This window comes from Pseudophryne corroboree, chromosome 5 (assembly GCF_028390025.1).
Source record: "Pseudophryne corroboree isolate aPseCor3 chromosome 5, aPseCor3.hap2, whole genome shotgun sequence".
In the NCBI taxonomy this organism is placed as follows: Eukaryota; Metazoa; Chordata; class Amphibia; order Anura; family Myobatrachidae; genus Pseudophryne; species Pseudophryne corroboree.
In genome coordinates, this window is record NC_086448.1 from 661,849,493 (window position 1) to 661,873,427 (window position 23,935).

The following is a 23,935-nucleotide window of genomic DNA, read 5'->3' on the forward strand; positions in this document are numbered from 1 at the left end:
TGGTTCAGCTTCACATGAGGATGGAGGCACTCAGCCTCTCGCTAGAAAAATGAAAAGACTCAAGCTGGCAAAAGCAGTAGCACCGCAAAGAACTGTGCGTTCTTCGAAATCCCAAATCCACAAGGAGAGTCCAATTGTGTCGGTTGCGATGCCTGACCTTCCCAACACTGGACGTGAAGAGCATGCGCCTTCCACCATTTGCACGCCCCCTGCAAGTGTTGGAAGGAGCACCCGCAGTCCAGTTCCTGATAGTCAGATTGAAGATGTCAGTGTTGAAGTACACCATGATGAGGAGGATATGGGTGTTGCTGGCGCTGGGGAGGAAATTGACCAGGAGGATTCTGATGGTGAGGTGGTTTGTTTAAGTCAGGCACCCGGGGAGACACCTGTTGTCCGTGGGAGGAATATGGCCGTTGACATGCCTGGTGAAAATACCCAAAAAATCAGCTCTTCGGTGTGGAACTATTTCAACAGAAATGCAGACAACAGGTGTCAAGCCGTGTGTTCCCTTTGTCAAGCTGTAATAAGTAGGGGTAAGGACGTTAACCACCTCGGAACATCCTCCCTTATACGTCACCTGCAGCGCATTCATAATAAGTCAGTGACAAGTTCAAAAACTTTGGGTGACAGCGGAAGCAGTCCACTGACCAGTAAAACCCTTCCTCTTGTAACCAAGCTCACGCAAACCACCCCACCAACTCCCTCAGTGTCAATTTCCTCCTTCCCCAGGAATGCCAATAGTCCTGCAGGCCATGTCACTGGCAATTCTGATGATTCCTCTCCTGCCTGGGATTCCTCCGATGCATCCTTGCGTGTAACGCCTACTGCTGCTGGCGCTGCTGTTGTTGCTGCTGGGAGTCGATGGTCATCCCAGAGGGGAAGTCGTAAGACCACTTTTACTACTTCCACCAAGCAATTGACTGTCCAACAGTCCTTTGCGAGGAAGATGAAATATCACAGCAGTCATCCTACTGCAAAGCGGATAACTGAGGCCTTGGCATCCTGGGTGGTGAGAAACGTGGTTCCGGTATCCATCATTACTGCAGAGCCAACTAGAGACTTGTTGGAGGTACTGTGTCCCCGGTACCAAATACCATCTAGGTTCCATTTCTCTAGGCAGGCGATACCGAAAATGTACACAGACCTCAGAAAAAGAGTCACCAGTGTCCTAAAAAATGCAGCTGTACCCAATGTCCACTTAACCACGGACATGTGGACAAGTGGAGCAGGGCAGGGTCAGGACTATATGACTGTGACAGCCCACTGGGTAGATGTATGGACTCCCGCCGCAAGAACAGCAGCGGCGGCACCAGTAGCAGCATCTCGCAAACGCCAACTCTTTCCTAGGCAGGCTACGCTTTGTATCACCGCTTTCCAGAATACGCACACAGCTGAAAACCTCTTACGGCAACTGAGGAAGATCATCGCGGAATGGCTTACCCCAATTGGACTCTCCTGTGGATTTGTGGCATCGGACAACGCCAGCAATATTGTGTGTGCATTAAATATGGGCAAATTCCAGCACGTCCCATGTTTTGCACATACCTTGAATTTGGTGGTGCAGAATTATTTAAAAAACGACAGGGGCGTTCAAGAGATGCTGTCGGTGGCCAGAAGAATTGCGGGACACTTTCGGCGTACAGGCACCACGTACAGAAGACTGGAGCACCACCAAAAACTACTGAACCTGCCCTGCCATCATCTGAAGCAAGAAGTGGTAACGAGGTGGAATTCAACCCTCTATATGCTTCAGAGGTTGGAGGAGCAGCAAAAGGCCATTCAAGCCTATACAATTGAGCACGATATAGGAGGTGGAATGCACCTGTCTCAAGCGCAGTGGAGAATGATTTCAACGTTGTGCAAGGTTCTGCTGCCCTTTGAACTTGCCACACGTGAAGTCAGTTCAGACACTGCCAGCCTGAGTCAGGTCATTCCTGAGTCAGGCTTTTGCAGAAGAAGCTGGAGACATTGAAGGAGGAGCTAACACGGAGCGATTCCGCTAGGCATGTGGGACTTGTGGATGGAGCCCTTAATTCGCTTAACAAGGATTCACGGGTGGTCAATCTGTTGAAATCAGAGCACTACATTTTGGCCACCATGCTCGATCCTAGATTTAAAGCCTACCTTGGATCTCTCTTTCCGGCAGACACAAGTCTGCTGGGGTTGAAAGACCTGCTGGTGAGAAAATTGTCAAGTCAAGCGGAACGCGACCTGTCAACATCTCCTCCTTCACATTCTCCCGCAACTGGGGGTGCGAGGAAAAGGCTCAGAATTCCGAGCCCACCCGCTGGCGGTGATGCAGGGCAGTCTGGAGCGACTGCTGATGCTGACATCTGGTCCGGACTGAAGGACCTGACAACGATTACGGACATGTCGTCTACTGTCACTGCATATGATTCTCTCCCCATTGAAAAAATGGTGGAGGATTATATGAGTGACCGCATCCAAGTAGGCACGTCACACAGTCCATACTTATACTGGCAGGAAAAAGAGGCAATTAGGAGGCCCTTGCACAAACTGGCTTTATTCTACCTAAGTTGCCCTCCCACAAGTGTGTACTCCGAAAGAGTGTTTAGTGCCGCCGCTCACCTTGTCAGCAATCGGCGTACGAGGTTACATCCAGAAAATGTGGAGAAGATGATGTTCATTAAAATGAATTATAATCAATTCCTCCGCGGAGACATTGACCAGCAGCAATTGCCTCCACAAAGTACACAGGGAGCTGAGATGGTGGATTCCAGTGGGGACGAATTGATAATCTGTGAGGAGGGGGATGTACACGGTGATATATCGGAGGATGATGATGAGGTGGACATCTTGCCTCTGTAGAGCCAGTTTGTGCAAGGAGAGATTAATTGCTTCTTTTTTGGGGGGGGTCCAAACCAACCCGTCATATCAGTCACAGTCGTGTGGCAGACCCTGTCACTGAAATGATGGGTTGGTTAAAGTGTGCATGTCCTGTTTTGTTTATACAACATAAGGGTGGGTGGGAGGGCCCAAGGACAATTCCATCTTGCACCTCTTTTTTCTTTTCTTTTTCTTTGCGTCATGTGCTGTTTGGGGAGGGTTTTTTGGAAGGGACATCCTGCGTGACACTGCAGTGCCACTCCTAAATGGGCCCGGTGTTTGTGTCGGCAACTAGGGTCGCTTATCTTACTCACACAGTCAGCTACCTCATTGCGCCTCTTTTTTTCTTTGCGTCATGTGCTGTTTGGGGAGGGTTTTTTGGAAGGGCCATCCTGCGTGACACTGCAGTGCCACTCCTAGATGGGCCCGGTGTTTGTGTCGGCCACTAGGGTCGCTAATCTTACTCACACAGCTACCTCATTGCGCCTCTTTTTTTCTTTGCGTCATGTGCTGTTTGGGGAGGGTTTTTTGGAAGGGACATCCTGCGTGACACTGCAGTGCCACTCCTAAATGGGCCCGGTGTTTGTGTCGGCCACTACGGTCGCTAATCTTACTCACACAGCTACCTCATTGCGCCTCTTTTTTTCTTTGCGTCATGTGCTGTTTGGGGAGGGATTTTTGGAAGGGACATCCTGCGTGACACTGCAGTGCCACTCCTAGATGGGCTCGGTGTTTGTGTCGGCCACTAGGGTCGCTAATCTTACTCACACAGCTACCTCATTGCGCCTCTTTTTTTCTTTGCGTCATGTGCTGTTTGGGGAGGGTTTTTTGGAAGGGACATCCTGCGTGACACTGCAGTGCCACTCCTAAATGGGCCCGGTGTTTGTGTCGGCCACTACGGTCGCTAATCTTACTCACACAGCTACCTCATTGCGCCTCTTTTTTTCTTTGCGTCATGTGCTGTTTGGGGAGGGTTTTTTGGAAGGGACATCCTACGTGACACTGCAGTGCCACTCCTAGATGGGCCCGGTGTTTGTGTCGGCCACTAGGGTCGCTAATCTTACTCACACAGCTACCTCATTGCGCCTCTTTTTTTCTTTGCGTCATGTGCTGTTTGGGGAGGGTTTTTTGGAAGGGACATCCTGCGTGACACTGCAGTGCCACTCCTAAATGGGCCCGGTGTTTGTGTCGGCCACTACGGTCGCTAATCTTACTCACACAGCTACCTCATTGCGCCTCTTTTTTTCTTTGCGTCATGTGCTGTTTGGGGAGGGTTTTTTGGAAGGGACATCCTGCGTGACACTGCAGTGCCACTCCTAAATGGGCCCGGTGTTTGTGTCGGCCACTAGGGTCGCTAATCTTACTCACACAGCTACCTCATTGCGCCTCTTTTTTTCTTTGCGTCATGTGCTGTTTGGGGAGGGTTTTTTGGAAGGGACATCCTGCGTGACACTGCAGTGCCACTCCTAGATGGGCCAGGTGTTTGTGTCGGCCACTAGGGTCGCTTAGCTTAGTCATCCAGCGACCTCGGTGCAAATTTTAGGACTAAAAATAATATTGTGAGGTGTGAGGTATTCAGAATAGACTGAAAATGAGTGGAAATTATGGTTTTTGAGGTTAATAATAATATGGGATCAAAATGACCCCCAAATTCTATGATTTAAGCTGTTTTTTAGGGTTTTTTGAAAAAAACACCCGAATCCAAAACACACCCGAATCCGACAAAAAAAATTCGGTGAGGTTTTGCCAAAACGCGGTCGAACCCAAAACACGGCCGCGGAACCGAACCCAAAACCAAAACACAAAACCCGAAAAATTTCAGGCGCTCATCACTACCGCCTGTCAATCAGGCAGAGGCGATCGCTGGGCTGAAATGACGATAGCATATCTGGCATGCGCCGGCACACTGCGGCACCTGCGCATGCGCAGTTCAGTCTTGATCACCCGCTGTGTGAAAACGCACAGCAGTGATCAGAACTGAATTAGCCCCTATATGACATTCTTTTTGTTATATAATGTTACATTGAAATCTTGGTTGCTCTGTTCTGTTATACAAGCATTTTTATGCTTGTGGATTAACAAGTTAAAGGCTTAAACACAATGACATTATTTGAACATACATTGCTCTTTCAGCATATAATCACATCCATAAATAAGGTATTAACATAGGAAAATAACCTTCATTGCCCGATTTACCATGGTAATGAATCTAATCCCAGATGCTGTCTCATTTGCATAGCATTCTGTTGTGAATTTTCACATGAAGAATGAAACCTTAGAAAATGCCAAAACATATCAACTCTGTAAATACACGGAATGAGGAAAACCAAACAAAGAAGTAAAAAAAAATAAAACTATTTCCTTGTTATACCATTAAAATATTTAAGAAACATTATTAATATCTAATTTATTGATGTATTTTGCTTTATGCTCTTGTTTAGCTGTACAGTAGTTTCTGATTGGTTTTGTGTGGTTTGCTCCACCAATTTTCAGAGACAAACCACTAGCTTTACTATCTGGTTCTAAACCGTGGGCATGAAGTCAAAATGTCAAAATTTACAATGTCGATAACTCATAATGTTCAAACCATAATGTCAACATTTATGATGTTGATTGTTAAAATGCTGACCTTAAACATGTTGGTATGTACAGAATGTTGACATATTAAATGTTGTCATGTGACACTCTGACATTGTGCATGGACCGGCAGTGGAGGCTTAGGGATTGGCTGTGGGAGGGCATGGTTAGGGTGAAGCACTAGGGGGAGAGTAAAGGGTTTGTGATTCTCACTGCTCGAAGTGCCATTGGGACCACCAGAAGTCTTCATCAGCAGACTGCTGGACCTGGAAGACATTGCTGGAGCAACCAAACTAGGTATGTAGCCACTAGACCATGAGGGGTTTTTGTTGATATTCTAATCATGTTGACCTTTCATCAGTGTCAACAAAATGAATCTCGACGAGGTCAGTGCTGACATTAAAAGGATGTGAACATGATTCACATCAACATTATGACCATGATGAATGATGAAAGAATATATGTACCACACCCTAAACAGCGCCTGCATCAAGGAATAATGTGATTGCAGACAGGGGTGTATCTACCCATTGTCCAGGATGGTACTTGCCAAGGGCGCCAGCCAAGGAGGGGGCACCGCCCAGTAGTGCCACCCTTGTCCAGTGGGTGGAATCACTTAGTAGTGGTATCGCCTGGGTTGGAGCATTGCACAGTAGGCAGCAACAGGCACCGGTGTTCGGCACCGCAATGCACTAGTAAAGAAACTGAAAATAAATTACTGTTCCAAGCTTCCCTTGCTGTCAGGAGCTCCTGGCAGTAAGGGTTGCTGGGAGCTGTAGTTTACTTTCACTTTCTTCATGAAGTGTAGGGGTGTCGTATATAAGGTCAACCACACTTTGGTCGACAGTGTCTAGGTCGACCAGTATTGGTCGACAGTAAGTAGGTCAACAGGGTTTCTAGGACAATATGTTTTAGGTTGACAGGTCAAAAGGTCAACATGAGGGTTTTTTTGTGTCATTTTCTCCCTACAGTGACCGGGAACCCCAATTAGTGCACTGTGTCCCCTCGCATGGCTCACTTTGCACGTTATGCTTCAGGCAAGGTGCCTCGCTCCTCTGCAGCTGCACTCAGCACAGGTTACTATATCCAATCATAGTCCACGTGGATCGTTAAGTATGAAAAAGTTCAAAAAAAGTTTTTTTTTTAAAACTCATTTCGACCTAGAGACCCTGTCAACTTAGAAACTCTGTTAACCTAGTTACTGTTGACCAATAGTGGTCGAACTAGACATTGTCGACCTAAGTGTGGTCGACCTAGAGACTGGATACCGAAGTGTGGAGCAGTGCCGAAGTGTGGTGTTCCTGCCCACTGTGCGATTCTCCTGCCCAGGCCATGCCCAGCTCATCACACTAGGTACTGCAAAATATTATGGATACGTACTTTGATGGGGGAGGCTATTTTCTGGGAGGGGAGAGGACTATATGCAGTGAGGGGGGAGACTATGGCTATATGCATGGAGGGCGGATACTATGGCTATGTGCAGGGAAGGGGGAGACCATGGCTATGTGCAGGGAGGAGGGAGACCATGGTAATGTGCAGGGAGGGGGGGGACCATGGCTATGTGCAGTGAGGGGGGAGACCATGGCTATGTGCAGTGAGGGGGGAGACCATGGCTATGTGCAGGGAGGGGGGAGACCATGGCTATGTGCAGTGAGGGGGGAGACCATGGCTATGTGCAGTGAGGGGGGAGACCATGGCTATGTGCAGGGAGGGGGGAGACTATGGCTATGTGCTGGGAAGGGGGAGACTATGGCTATGTGCTGGGAGGAGGGAGACTATAACTATGTGCTGGGAGGGGGATGGGGGTTATGGCTATGCGCTGGGAGGGGGATGTGGACTACAGCTATGTGCTGGTAGGGAGTGGGGACTATGGCTGTGTGCTGGGAGGGAGATGAGGACTGTGGCTATGTGCTGTGAGGGGGATGGAGACTATGGCTATATGCTGGGAGGGGGATGGTGACTACTTCTGTGTAATGGGAGTGGGATGAGGACTATTACTATGTGCTGGGATGGGGGCTATGGTTATGGGATGGGGAGAATATGACTAAGTGCTGGGAGGGGGATGGAGACTATGGCTATGTGCTGGGAGGGGGATGCGGACTACGGCTATGTGCTGGGAGGGGGATGGGGACTACGGCTATGTGCTGGTAGGGGTTAGGGACTACTATGTGCTGGGAGGGGGATGGGGACTACGGTTATGTGCTGGGAGGGGGTGGGGTCTATGGCTCTGTGCTGGGAGGGGGAGGGGGACTACTGCTATGTGTTTGGAGGGGTTAGGGACTACTATGTGCTGGGAGGGTGTTGGGGACTACGGTTATGTGCTGGGAGGGGGTAGGGACTACGGCAATGTGCTGGGAGGGGGATGGGGATTATGGCTATGTGCTGGGAAGGGTTAGGGACTACTATGTGCTGGGAGGGGGTGGGGACTACGACTATGTGCTCGGAGGGGGTGGGGACTATGGCTACAGTATGTGCTGGGAACCAGAGGTTGTCTACCCATTGGCCAAGATGGCACTGGCTGAGGAGAGAACGCTGCATGGTGGTAGCACCCTTGGCCAGGGGGTGGAATCATTTAGTAGTGGCAGTGCCTGGGCTGATGGTTCACGCAGCAGCCAGGGGCTGGTGCCGGTATTTGGCACCACAATGCACCACAGTGAAGAAACTCAAAATAAACTACAGTACTAGAATGCTATTCTTAATATATCACTACATCACAACTACTAGGTAATGCGCAGAGATACCTTTTCACTGACATCAATATTTGATTATACCCACTGGACGTGGGTGCCATTGCCGGGCGGTGCCCCTCCTTGGCAGCGCCGGACTCTGCTGATTTCTCCACAGTGTGATAAAGATTACTGTGTATGCATAATGTGTAAGGGGCATTGCCACTGTGTGGGCTTGATGTGTAAGGGGCACTAGTATGTGACATAATGTGTATAAGGGGTACTACAGTGTAATGTCATTTAAATTGAGAGTACCATTGTACTTCTTTCCTACAAGATCATGCCACTTTTTTGCACATGTACGTCCCCTATTTCAAATATGGGGGGCACCAGTTCCTTAATTTGCCAGAGGTGCCCGGAACCCTAGATACACCTTTGATTGCAGGGGCAGATTGGCCATAGGACTCACCAGGAAGATTCCTGGTAGGCTGAAGTGTCTGTGGGGCCTGTTTTGTGTGCTGTCATGTGGCCCCCCCAAATGATAGGCAGCCCACCGCACTCAGTGCACTGCACCGTCCCCATTCAATCCGTTATTCCATCTCTGCAGTACAGCAACTGCCTCCCGCAACAGGTCCCACCCCCTCACTAGACGACACACCCAATAAGTGCTGCTTCCACAAATTTCCCGGGCTGGTTTTCCATCCCAATCCGCCCCTGTGTGATTACCCCTATTCTAATTCAAATATTATTGTTATGTAAAATAATGATGATGATGATAATAATAATAATAATAATAATAATACTATGTACTGTACCTGTAATATACAGTAAATTATTATTGCCCCTATAATTGACATGTCAATGTTATATCCTTCATAAATACTAGAGATGAGCGGGTTTGGTTCGTCGAGATCCGAACACCCCCCCCCCCCCCGAACACGGGTCCGAGGCAGCCTTGGATCTTCCCGCCTTGCTCGGTTAACCCGAACGAGGCTGAACGTCATCATCCCGCTGTCAGATTATCGCGAGATTCGTATTCCATATACAGAGCTGCGCGCCACCGCCATTTTCACTCGTGCATTGTAGATTGAGCGGAGAGGACGTGCCTACGTTCTCTGCCTGAAAAGCTCAATATCTGTGCTCAGTGTGCTGCATTGTGGTGACCACCAGTATATTATAGTAGTATAGTACAGTAGGCCATTGCTGTATCTTGCAGCTCCGTGTCAGACTCAGTTCTAGTATCCTGATCAGTGCTCAATATCTGCTGCATTGTTGTGTGACCAGTATATACTATATAGTAGTACAGTGCAGCATTTTGGTGACCACCAGTATACATGGTAGTACAGTACAGTAGGCCATTGCTGTATCTTGCAGCTCTGTGTCACTTCCAGTATCCATATCTGTGCTACATTGTTGTGAGCAGTATGTAGTAGTACAGTGCAGCATTTTGGTGACCACCAGTATATATAGTAGTACAGTACAGTAGGCCATTGCTGTATCTTGCAGCTCTGTGTCACTTCTAGCATCCATATCTGTGCTACATTGTTGTGAGCAGTATATAGTAATAGTACAGTGCAGCATTTTGGTGACCACCAGTATATATAGTAGTACAGTACAGTAGGCCATTGCTGTAGCTTGCAGCTCTGTGTCACTTCTAGTATCTAATATCTGTGCTGCATTGTTATGAGCAGTATATAGTAGTACAGTGCAGCATTTTGGTGACCACCAGTATATATAGTAGTATAGTACAGTAGGCCATTGCTGTATCTTGCAGCTCCGTGTCACTTCTAGTATCCATATCTGTGCTGCATTGTTCTGAGCAGTATATAGTAGTACAGTGCAGCATTTTGGTGACCACCAGTATATATGGTAGTACAGTACAGTGAGCCATTGCTGTATCTTGCAGCTCTGTGCCACTTCTAGTATCCATATCTGTGCTGCATTGTTGTGAGCAGTATATAGTAATAGTACAGTGCAGCATTTTGGTGACCACCAGTATATATAGTAGTACAGTACAGTAGGCCATTGCTGTATCTTGTAGCTCTGTGTCACTTCTAGTATTCATATCTGTGCTGCATTGTTGTGAGCAGTATATAGTAGTACAGTGCAGCATTTTGGTGACCACCAGAATATATAGTAGTATAATACAGTAGGCCATTGCTGTATCTTGCAGCTCCGTGTCACTTCTAGTATCCATATCTGTGCTACATTGTTGTGACCGGTATATAGTAGTACATTGCAGCATTTTGGTGACCACCAGAATATATAGTAGTACAGTACAGTAGGCCATAGCGTTATCTTGCAGCTCCATGTCAGACTCAGTTCTATTCTCCGGATCAGTGCTCAATATCTGTGCTGCATTGTGGGGACCAGTATACTACAGTACAATAGTCCAGTGCTGTTCTCGCTGCTCAGTGTCAGTTCTCCTTAGTATCATCTGTGATCAGTATAATCAGTTCTCAGTATAATCAATGCGCTGTTAGACGTGTGCCCGTTTGCTGCCATTAGTGCATTGGGATTTAGACAGTTGATGAAGTTATTGTGTCCCCGGTACAAAATCCCATCTAGATTCCACTACACTAGGCAGGCGATAGCGAGATTTTACCAATTAATATCAGTGATTTATAATTATTAATTACAGTGATCTTGCCAAATAATTCCAGTGATTTTGTCATTTTCTTCCAGTGACTTGGACCAATAATACCATTGATTAGAACGAATAATTCCTGTGATTTTGTCATTTTCTTCCAGTGATTTGGACCAATAATACCATTGATTAGAACGAATAATTCCTGTGATATTAAGGTGTTTGTGTCGCTTAGCTTAGCCATCCAGGGACCACAGTGCACCTCTTTTTTCTCTTTTCTTTGCATCATGTGCTGTTTGGGGACTATTTTTTTAAGTGCCATCCTGTCTGACACTTCCGTATATGTCCAGTGGTACTGCCATTTGATATAATTCCCGCCATTACTGCCATTTAATTCCAGTGATTTTGTCATTTTCTTCCAGTGATTTGGACCAATAATATCATTGATTAGAACAAATAATTCCTGTGATTTTGTCATTTTCTTCCAGTGATTTGGACCAATAATACCATTGATTAGAACGAATAATTCCTGTGATTTTGCCATTTTCTTCCAGTGATTTGGACCAATAATACCATTGATTAGAATGAATAATTCCTGTGATATTGAGGTGTTTGTGTCGCTTAGCTTAGCCATCCAGCGACCACAGTGCACCTCTTTTTCTCTTTTCTTTGCATCATGTGCTGTTTGGGGACTATTTTTTAAGTGCCATCCTGTCTGACACTTCCGTATATGTCCAGTGGTACTGCCATTTGATATAATTCCCGCCATTACTGCCATTTAATTCCAGTGATTTTGTCATTTTCTTCCAGTGATTTGGACCAGTAATACCATTGATTAGAACGAATAATTCCGGTTGATTTTGTCATTTTTTTGCACTTCTTTTTCTCTTTTCTTTGCATCATGTACTGTTTAGGGCCAATTTTTTTAAGTGCCATCCTGTCTGACACTGCAGTGCCACTCCTAGATGGGCCAGGTGTTTGTGCCGGCCACTTGGGTCGCTTTGCTTAGTCATCCAGCGACCTTGGTGCAAATTTTAGGACTAAAAATAATATTGTGAGGTGTTCAGAATAGACTGGAAATGAGTGGAAATTATGGTTATTGAGGTTAATAATACTGTAGGATCAAAATTACCCCCAAATTCTATGATTTAAGCTGTTTTTGAAAAAAAAACTCCCAAATCCAAAACACACCCGAATCCGAAAAAATTTTTTAAGGGAGGTTTTGCCAAAAAGCGTCCGAATCCAAAACACGGCCGCAGAACCGAATCAAAAACCAAAACACAAAACCCGAAAAATTTTCAGTGCACATCTCTAATAAATACTAAGCTTTTTTTCATTTACTTATTTATCTGACAGGCAAGATAGTTCAGACTGTATGTGATTTCAGCAATCTTGCCTATCATAACCACATGTAAAATAACAGCCTTTTCTGGTGGTTTGACATGCAGTTTGCAAAACCACAGCTTTATACATTGCACAATATGTATTATTTACATATCTAAACACAATGATGACTTCATAACTTCATAACTTCATAACTTTGAAAGATTGCTTAATGTGTGGCTTTGCCTTTATAACTTGCATGGTTTACAAACTACACATACTGTAAACCTACAAAAAAAAAACCTTGCAGTTAATCTTCCCAGAGTGTTATTTTTAAACACATTCCGGGGCTGATCATGAAGCGTACACAGATGGGTCTGCATGTTTTTTTACAGATGAGTCTGCATCTTTACACTAATGCTGCAGCCGATATGATTAATGCTGAGATGCCCACTTGGAGCGTCCTGCTGATGGTGCAGCTTTAGATGCTCCATTGGATGCACCAAATGGTAGGTGCAGCTTCTCCATTTGAGTATGGCCTCCTGTGTGAGCGGTTGTGCATTTTTAGATGCAGCCACCTTCATCAACATGCTCGCGGTATGCCCACATCTGTTTAGCCACCCCCCATTGTTATGAGGGGGGTGGCTGAAACCAGTGGGGAGGTCCACTGAATTCCACAGACCATGCATTAAATCCTGTTCTGCATCTGTAGACCTCATTCAGGTCTAGTTAGATGTGCATCCTGATGCACAAAGTACCGTGGACGGTTCCTGTGACAGAGGACGCATAGATGACATCAGACTGCCAGTAATTACTGTCTTATGCTCCTTGGGGGTAGGGAGGGAGTGGCAACAGCCTCTGTTTGTTTAAATGGAGGAGTGTCATCGAAATTTAAGGTGATGGCAGAGGCCAGGTATCACCCGCAAGCTGCCCCATTGTGTGTGAGTGATCCAATGCCTGCATACTTGTAACACTTGTGAAAAATTACTCCTGCTGCATTATTATACATTATTATACAGAGCTATCGCTGCTGCGTCTAAGGAAGCAGCAGCGATCGCTACCCTGGGGTATATTTACTAAAATGGGAGTTCTATTTAAGATGGGATGTTGCCCATAGCTACCAATCAGATCCAGGTATTATCTTCTAAAAGGTGCTAGATAGATGAGAAATAGAATCTGATTGGTTGCTATGGGCAACATCCCATCTAAAATAGAACTTCCATCTTAGTAAATTGTCCACATCTGATTGACCCTCTCTCAGCGCTGTCAAGATGCATGCTCTGTATGAAAACATTGACTAAGTGCAGACAGCATCGGCACTGTGTGTGACTTCAGACCCTCAGTCTCTGGCTCTGGTGCAATGGTGGATATTATAATAATATATTAAATATAATTTTGGCTCAAAAATGGCCATTAATGTAAAAGCAGCAGCATGGCATGGTATTCTAAGAAACTTAGATGTAGGATTAGCCTTCCAATAAATACAAATATATCACATATTGTTTAGACAGCTACCACCAAATAAATAGAATCTAATGTTAGCTATTGAGCTCTTTCACTACTACGTGGCCAGCTATTAAACTGAACAATATTGTGGTACTGTACATCTTTTTGTGAGGAAATCAGAACATGATAATACTTGAAGAACAAGCTTGAGGTGATTGCTGAGTGCAAAACACTCTGCACAGCACAACACTAGCTTTGGATCTACTGTACCAGCGGCACCAAGAGATGGAGATGAAGTTACAACTTGTCGCAGGATGGAGCAACCATGCCTCTTATGCAACAGCATGCATCTTAAGCAGGTGGCACCCAATGGGGTATGGCCATGCACAACCTAATATTTAGGTACAGCTGATCTCACGCCAGCTCTGGGACCAACTATACAACTCGATTTGCGCCAGATATTACTTGTTTGCAGAGCAGGATGGTGTTGTTTGGAGCAGCAGAAACTTGCACAGGCCAAGGCTGGGAGTAACAGAGTGAAACCATTTCTTACAAATTACAGAGTTTGTATTGTTAAACTCATAGAACACCTACTAACGTATAAGGGGGGTCATTCCGAGTTGATCGCTAGCTGCCGTTGTTCGCTAGGCGGGTGTATGACGTCAAATCCGGACACGAATAGGCTGAAGTGATCGCAAGCGCTGAGTAGGTTCAGCTACTCTGAAACTGCACAAACTTTTTTTGCAGAGCTGGGCTGCACATGCGTTCGCACTTCTGCTAAGCTAAAATACTCTCCCCAGTGGGTGGCGGCATAGCATTTGCACGGCTGCTAAAAACTGCTAGCGAGCGATCAACTCAGAATGATCCCCAAGGAGAGAAAATATGAATATATACAGTATTTATTAATCTGTTGTATGTAGTTCATTTACATTCTGTAAATCAATGCATTAAACAAAGGGAAATGGTAGATTCTGCTAAGTATTAATCTAACCCATTTTATTGTTGGCTGTGTATACAAGTGATGCAAACATAGGCAGATCTAAGGGGGGGGGGGCACCCGGGCCCGTGTGCCCCCTGTCATTTATGATTTTTTTTTTTCCAAAGGAGAACAGCAGCAGCACTACTGCTATTTCCGTCAGTCAGATTTTATAAAATAGCCGGCAGGCACTAAAACCCGCTGCAAGTCTGTGTGGTAACCAATGGGGAGGCTGGAGCTGCAGCTCCAGCCTCTCCCTGCTCACACCGCAACCTACCTCCCCCACTGCCAGCCAGCCAGAGTCCTGCACAGGCGTGGGGTTCAAATGCCAGCATCGAGTAAGACTGTTACCTATGATGGCACAGAAGGCTTCATTAGCCCTCACTGCACCGCACAGTTTCCCAGCGCTTCCTCCTCCACTTCCTTTACCACAGTGCTATGTGCAGTCAAACTCAGACTCAGGATTGAGAAGGCGGCCCGTGTGATTGTGACAGGGCTGTCCCGCAGATGTCTTATGCTGCTTGTTGGAGATCCACCTGGCTGCTTCTGCTAATCAAAAATGGCAGTTCACGTCCTGCAGTCTGAGTCTCAGAGCAGTGCCCAAAACAAGGTATGCTGCACCTGCCACCACCAACTAGAAACTGTAATAATTATATTGTGCTGGGGTGCCTACCAGGCTCCCATAACTAATGGAACAGGTGACCAACATTTCAAGGCCCAATCAGCCTTTTCATCAAGGCGAACCATTGGCAATAAACCAGGATGCACTCCTACAACCAATCCTTACCTGATGGCGTATTCTGTGAGGCCACCCCCCTGTGATACCACTCCCCTTATCTGAGAGCATGCGTACCTTAGGTGCATGTAAATATAACTATTACCATTCCCCTATCATGGTGCCCCCCCTTTAATTTTCTTCTGGATCCGCCGCTGGATGCAAAGCCCAGATAACATTTTGCAATTTAGATCTGCATCTTTAGAATTGTAAAGTACCATGTTTCCTCTTTCTAATTTGTTGTGCCCTTGGGTTCAGTGTGTGTGACCGCGGACATGATGCCGGCAGTCACAATACTGACGCTGGTATCCCGATCTTTAAAATCCTGACAGGGGCGAGGTAAGTACTACCCTACCCCTACCTTCCCACATGCCTAGCCCTAATCTCTCACCTTAGTGCCTAATCCCAACCTCCCCTCAGTGGTGCCTAAACCTAACCCCCCTTTCCTGCAGCCTAACCCTAACCCTCCCATTTTAGTGCATAAACCTAACTTTATGCACTAAAATGCATAATCTAATCTCCTAACCTAATCTCCTACCACCTCCTGCAGCCTAACCCTAATGGGGGGTACACACGGAGAGATCCGTTCTTAAAATCTAAGCAATCTGGCTAGATTACTTAGATTTTAAGCACGGATCTCTGGTATGTATGCCCCACAGTGATAACGATGTGCGGCCCCGTGCATCGCTATCGCCGGTGCTACATTGGCCTGCTTGGTGAAATGAGGGGCCCCCCGTCCTCCCCCTCCCTCGCTCAGCACACATCGCTGTGTGCTGAGCGGGGGAGAGATGTGTGCTGAGAGGTCTATGACAGATTGCTCAGCACACATCTCTATAGTCTGTACTTGGCTGAACTCCCACAGGTGGCGCCTAAACTTATCTTTTCCCCTGGCCCTAACCCGCTTGCTATACTTACGGTTGGGATGCCAGCATTCTGACGGGTGTCGGGATTCCGATGTCGGTATTTCCGACTGCTGTGTTCCCGACAGCCGGTATCTTGACTGCATCTCCTTGAAACGTCTTTGCAAAGGCGATGGTGTCAAATTCACAAACAGAATCTGCATTTTTGACATGTGAGTTTTGACTTTTTCCATCTTACATCTACAGTAGTTCTGTCAAATATAGGTCGATTTACTACATTTTAAATGCTGTGTAGATATGAAAATGTCAACTAAATTTGCATACTGAAAGTGAAAATTGTCATGCGGATTTAGTATTCTTCTCTTTTTGGGAGCTCATTCCATTGAAGAGGTGGAAGCAGAGTGATAGTTTACACTTACAGTTCTGGCTTTTGCTCTTGTACTGCCCATGCATGGCCGTGCGCAGACAGTACCAGAGGCAGACAGGGATCCAGAGGACCTCTCTCCAAAAGAATTGCCGATACATTAGCCCATACATGGTATTAGTAGCCTGGGCCAAGCTCAGGAATTCTTTGCATTCCGGAGCTTGGTAAATTCAAATGCATAGCAGCCCCATAGAAACCTATAGAGGCTGCTTTTGCTGTCAGAAATGGAGGGCCATGGCAGATGTCGGACATACTGTATCTGCTGCATCCCCTGCTTCTTAAATTCTGGGAATCCTTGATATTTGCAGGAATATTCTGCAAATACTTTTTAATACATATATATGCCCATCAGATTCAGTCTTAAGGATGCAGCAAGCAGTTTTTACTACTGTGCTACAGTATAGAAGAACTTCATGATAATTAAAGCACACTATTTCCGTGTATTTATGCAGTGGCAATAAAGTCTGCAAATATTTATAATTAGGAATGACCAGATTAATAAAACAAGACTGAGTATTAACAAATAGGCAGCTGTTCTGTCAATCTCATATACATGCTGAATGTTCTGTAAATAGTACAGTATGTAAGCTGGCAAAGGAGTCTAAGAAATATCTACTTAAATATATCACTACAAATATATATAATATATCACTGTAGGGTTTGCTCTTCCGATAATTTAATATATACCTTCTGATTGATCAACAGTGAATGGACCACAGAATAATTGGCCTTGAGACCAGAGATTGTTTTGTTTGCATCCTACACAGCTTGCATGTTTATGAATCATTTATGCTCAGAATGTCAGGTAAGCACATTTGCTTTATCTTGAGTCATATAATAGTCTTTGCAATCTGTAGACCAAAGCTGCAAGCTTAGATTTATAATGGGACAGAAATGTAATTATAGCCTCACAAACAGCATCCTACCACATTTAGTTAAACAATAATGGTGTAATATAACAAAATGCACAATTAAATTACATATAAGGCTGCTAATGATTGTTTCTCTTTGTGAATGTGCTAGTTCAGTTGCCAAATTCTATTTTAAGGAATTGTGCTTATTTTTGTTGTTGTAAATAAATATCAATGCAATGTGATTGTGTCTAAACCGGTTACTAAACAATTTATGGGGGTACTCTTAAAATGTAGACACCTTGCCTAAAAGAGAAATGAATGTATGTCATATTGTGTTTTGTTACCGAACAGGGTGGAATATACTCAAGACAACAAACAGGAAAGTTCAGTTATTTGCTTTGTTTTTATGATGTATAAGTGAAAGAACTTGATCAAGTGATCTAAATAGAAAGACTTTGGGCCTAATGCAGACCTAATCACAACAGCAAATATTTTCTCTAATGGGCAAAACCATGTGCACTGCAGGTGGGGCAGATATAACATGTGCAGAGAGAGTTAGACTTGGGTGGGGTGTGTTTAAACTTAAATGTAAATATTGCAGTGTAAAAATAAAGCAGCCAGTATTTAGCCTGCACAGAAACAAAATAACCCACCCAAATCTAATTCTCTCTGCACATGTTATATCTGCCTCACCTGCAGTGCACATGGTTTTGCCCATTAGAGACAGTTTTTGCTGATGCGATCAGGTCTGAATTAGGCCCTTTATACGAATATTTAATCAGATTAAAACTGTACAAAGAGATAACTAAGTAGTACATGTGAGGAAGACTGTAACTATAACTAAAATGATGTTTCAGGTTTTAGATCATTTTTTCAACTTTAGAGGTAAATGAGCCACTATTGATCTATATTACAATTGTTGAGCCAGTCATTGACTATCTACAGATGTGTCCTCATACATTCATCCTCAATACACCAGCGCGAGATGCCTGACGTGGGTGAGCCATCAGGTCCCATGCGACTTTGCTAACATCTTTTTTTGCTAAAAATGCATCTTATTCGCAACACAGTTCGGGGAGAATGTGCTGATTACTTTGGTATACAGTATGACACTTGTATATTGTGTGTGACTGAGCCTGTATACGTAGCAGAACAGAGCTTCTCTTGAATTATATATATAATTATTCAGAACAGTCTCCTCGCACATCCTAGTTGCATTGTCTCTCGCATAGGACACATTTTTGTCAAAAAAAGATGCTTGATGCTAGAAGATTCTCATGCAACCTGGCATGCCAAGGGGTGCTCTAGCAAAGATGTATGTGGACAGATCTGTAAGTGTGGAAAACCCCAGACAATGTTCAACATCATTAGCAATGAAGGGAATGAACTACAATGAGCCAAAGGATTGATTGAATTGGTAGTGTTTAGAATTTAGGAGGAATTGTATCAAATGAGAAGACAAGTGTAGAAGTTACCCATAGCAACCAATCATGTTATAGCTAGCATTTATCAAGAACATTCTTTAAAGTGATAGGTACCGGCCCAGGTGGGTTGCTACAGTATGTGCAACTTCTTTACTGTTTAGAAGATGTGATGCATCTACCCCATAGTTCTAAGCTTGTACAAGTCTACATCCACAAAGAGTAAAATCATGCACATGGGTCTCAAAAACCCAAAGTCTAAATATAGTATCATGGGTACTATAATGGAACCTACTGAGAAGGAAAAGGATTTAGGAGTTACTATTTCAAGTGACTTAAAGGTAGGGGAGCAATGCAACAAAGCAGCGAGGAATGCAAGTCAGATGCTTGGTTGCAAAGGAAGAGGAATCAGTAGCAGGGAAAAAAGAAGTAATAATGACACTGTATATGTCACAGGTATGGCCTCATCTGGACTACTGTGTACAGTTCTGGAGACCAAGGGCCAGATGTAATGGCGCCCCCGAATTCGGAGGCCGTGCGGGATGCCGGACTGAACTCGGACGTTTTTTTAAAGGAGCAATCATGTACAGGGCATGGTTTAGCCTTGTGAATATTTGCCCCTTTAAAAATATTTCCAAGGTCGGCCAGCATCCCACACAGCCGCCAAACTTGGAATTCATTACATCCCAGCCCATATCTCCAGAATGATATAAATAATACTGTACATTAGATAGAGTATTATTTATTTATTATTATTTATTACTGGTTGTTTATATAGCGCACAAATATTCCGCAGCGCAGTGCCGTAACTAGACATTTTGGTGCCCTGTGCCAGAAATATAATTAGTGCCCCCCGTGGCTTTGTGGGGAAGGGGCGTGGCCATAGAATAGCACCAGTTCACATTACATTGTACAGTGAAGTCTATTATTCACATTATACAACACACCCTATAGCAAAGCCAACCAATCAGCTCCTAACTGCCATGTCACAGACTGGGTTTGAAAAATTACAGTTAGGAGGTGATTGGCTGGTACTTTATCACAGTGAAATTATCACTTTTCAAAGCTTAGTACATCCCGCCCTCGGTCTCTTCCCAAGCCCCCTTAATCTGGCTGTGTTCTGCGCATGTGTGGGATCTCACTTCAACACGGGATAATGGATAAGTTCCTGGAGCTATGTAGTATTATGGTCATGGCACCCGAAAACAGGCTTTTTATCAGGGATTTCTTTTCAGGTTTGTTCAGACCCAAAAAGAAAACCCTGCGAAGTGCAGCCTGTGAACTGCCTTCATGGACTAATTGAATAGCCGAGGGGAATCAATTAGCCCTCTGTAAATATCCATGGCAAATTGAATTCCTCTCTTAGATTAAGAACTTCAGTGTGAGAAGTCATGACCTTGGTATACAATATATATACAGGTTGAGTATCCCTTATCCAACATTGTACTGACATAAACTATAATTGCCAATATCTCTCTATCTCCTTTTTTTGTCTTTTCTTTTTTCATATTATTTATGTTTACGATTTGCATGATGTTTTTTGGGTTTGAGTTTTTATCTATGCCTAATAGTTGAAGGCAGACATCCCATCGGCTGCTAATTCACAATAACGTGCCTGTTCTGTAGAAAAGATGTATTTCTGATAGTTCTTCAACTTGGGGTGAACCCACTGTACTATATAAGGGAAAAGCAGAGCCTGTGTGAATATCTCTTTCCAGTGAATGTCCTTGAGCATTGATGTCAAATCCATATGCTATTTTCTGTTATAGATTGTGTTGTGAGTTGAGGGTTACTACAAACAACACAAAGTTGCTTTCTGTCTGCTATCTGCAAATAAGTTTGTTTCTTTTGGCTCTGTATATAGTCTGGTAGTCCACGTTCAACAACATAAAAACAAATGTTTCTGCAATTTAAAGCTTCAGTGCAGATTAAATTTTTTTTTATATGTTTGGAGTGAAAATGTCCCATCTGAGAAGTTAGAGGATCCATTTTTTTCTAGTGTTTGTCAGCTTATACCGCTTTGTTCTTTGGGCCTAAATCAGCATTTGCATGCTGAAGCCCTATGCAGTGTGCGCACGTGCAGAAGCCGCACTGCGCGTGTAGGCAGATAATGGGATGTGACGGCATCTCACATGTGCAAACACCTCTGCCTGATTGACAAGCAGAGGTGTTTGCAGGGCGGGAGAGGGAGGGAGGGTGCGTTGTGGCGGCATTTTAGGTGAGCGGTCCGGACAACGCAGGCAAGCCTAAACATGGCGGGTTGCCATCTGCCTTCGGAGCTAGGCTGTGTGGCAGCGGGCAGCCCTAAACATGCAAGAGCAGGACCTGGCATACGGGGGCAGACTAATTGCCCTGTGCACCTTACCCACATATCAGAGTAAAGAGTTGTAGGTGTGCAGTTTTTGCACATCTACAACTCCTACTGAATTAGGCCCTTTGTTCGTAGCTGATTTAAATGTAACATATTCATACTGTAATTTAATAATAGTTTAGTCAGGCTGATGGGTGTGGAACTGACTGAAATGTTTGTTGTATCCTACTAGACCTTGTCCATATACTCTGTAATTGGGCGCTGCGGAACCCTTGTGGCACCATATAAATAAAGGATAATAATAATAATAATATGTTCTCATGAGAACAGTGAGAAACCTTAAAGCACTCAGAGTTTTTTTATTCCACTCCAAACCATAACTTAATCTAATTTAAGAAGTTAAGAAATAAAGGGGGACATTTACTAAGCAGTGATAAGAGCGGAGAAGTGAGCCAGTGGAGAAGTTGCCCCATCAACCAATCAGCAGCTCTGTATAATTTTATAGTATGCAAATTATAGATGTTACTTCAGTGCTGATTGGTTGCCATGGCCAACTTCCCAACTGGCTCATTTCTCTGCTCTTATCACTGCTTAGTAAATGTTCCCCAAGACACCAACGCAGATATTAATAATAAGAGTTCACAATCTAATTTAATGATCAAAGTGGAATTTAGAATGTATGTACTGTATGGTGCTAGGAAAAAGCAGTGCAAACCTCGGCCACAGTCCAATAAGATCATTTAAATAAATGGGGTGGCATACACCACAGCACAAATTGTTTTTTTTTTTTTTTAGAACCACTCCCCCTTAAATGTCCTAATACTGATCCCTCCATGAGAGGGTAACAAGGTCCTCCCCTTAGGTAGTAACAATAAAGGGAAGTGTCACCAGGCCACTCTTGCACTACTTTCTGCCAAACTGTGCATCCTATGTTGGAATAAATTCAAGTAAAATACATTCCAATGAAAGTAAAACAGACATAGGGGTCTATTTATGAAGCCTTGGATGGAGATAAAGTTGCTGGAGATAAAGGGGAACATTTACTAAGCAGTGATAAGAGCGGAGAAGTGAGCCAGTGGAGAAATTTCCTCATCAACCAATCAGCAGCTCTGTATCATTTTATAGTATGCAAATGATAGATGTTACTTCAATGCTGATTGGTTGCCATGGGCAACTTCTTCACTGGCTCACTTCTCTGCTCTTATCACTGCTTAGTAAATGTACCCCATTGTACCAGCCAATCGGCTCCTAACTGTCATTTTTCAAACCCAGTCTGTGACATGGCAGTTAGGTATTGATTGGCTGGTACTTTATTTCTGTCTGATTTATCTCCATACAAGGCTTAGTAAATAGACCCCATATAGTACAAACAAGTTGGATAGACAGGTGGGGATCACAACTGAAAATACAGTATGAAGATGCCTATTTATAATCTGCCTGACCGAACCCACTAAAAACCTAACAGACTGGCTAAGTAATTATGCCTGAACTGGATTAACCCTTACCCAACAACATACATAAATTATTTTGTAAAAATACACTCGGGTGCTTGCATATGCTAACACTTAAAAAAAGTATTCAGCTACTTAAGTATACGTTGTCAGAAGCATGGAGTTCTCAAACTTAAGCAGATAATGTGGTACACAACATTTAAAATAACAGTGTTCAAGCAAGAGACAATTCTTTTTTAGTGAAATAGAGCTATAAATATAATTCTGCTAAACAATTATGATGGTGGTCATAGGCTTGCACAGCACATTTTATTATGGGGTGCACCGTTGCAGGGGTGTGTCTACCACCACCTACTGGTGTGTCTAGCACTGCCTATTGACATTCCTTATCATTCCATATGCACCTATATGGTGGTTTTTCACATGGGATCCTCTGAAGAAATGTATCCGTAACTAGGTGTGTGTGTATGGGGGACCGAACATAGTGCTGTAGGGTAGGGGGCACTGATGGCGGCACTTGTCAATTATCTGTTTTCATTACTTTCGCTTGCAGCTTCCCCCATTTTTGAAGCTCAGCATCTCCTGACCTGATACAGTCCTTAGGCAGTGCCAGATTAAGGTTCACATGGGCCTGGAGCTGAAACTTATGAAGGGCCTATTTTGTGCTTTGGCAGGATATGTGACAAACGCTGTGACAGTATGACCAGTGATGTGGGGGCGGGGGTGATCAGTGTGGTGTGGGTGTGGTCTGCATAAGGGGTGTGGCTATCTCCATGATGGACATAGCTATTGTCTACCTTTAACCACTTTATATTGCAGCTATAACAAGAAAATGTTTGTGACCACCATATAATACAGAGAATCAGTGAAAATTCAAGGTGCATCACAGTGACCACCATGTAATACAAAGCACATCACAGTGACTGCAATGTGACACAGAGAGCATTGCTTTGAATGTCATATAATACAAAGGGCATCATAGTGACTACCACATAAAGAAAAGCGAGTTACAGTGACCAAATAATAATACAGAGAGCATTGCAGTGACTACCATATAATACACCAATCATTACAGTGACCTCCATTGCAATGAATGCCATATTATGTATAGAACTCCCATGACCACCAAAAAATACAGAGGACATCACAGCCAGGGGGTGTGACACAGGGCAGTGAGGGATAAGACTGAGAGGAGATGACTGTGAGGAGACAGTAGTGTGAATATAGGAATAGAGTTCTGATGCATAGGCAGTATAGGAGATTGCTAGACTGGGTGCTACTATGGGTGTGAGCAGGTCTCTGGATGAAGGGACATGGTGTAAGGGTGAGGGTGTCTGGATGAAAGGTTAGCATGTAGGGATGATGGTACCTGGTTGCAGGGACAGGGTATAAGGGTGATAGTCCCTGGATGCAGGGA

General features: G+C 44.4%; 1 protein-coding gene across 1 annotated transcript in view; it reads left to right on the top strand.

The window, feature by feature from the left end:
• The window catches only part of SNTG1 (syntrophin gamma 1), a 1,036,287-nt gene that overhangs the window by 405,596 nt on the left and 606,756 nt on the right, over positions 1-23,935 (top strand). The window contains exon 4 of the mRNA XM_063923704.1: positions 17,187-17,286. The gene's annotated coding sequence lies outside the window, so the exon portion shown is untranslated. The remainder of the gene's footprint in view (positions 1-17,186; positions 17,287-23,935) is intronic.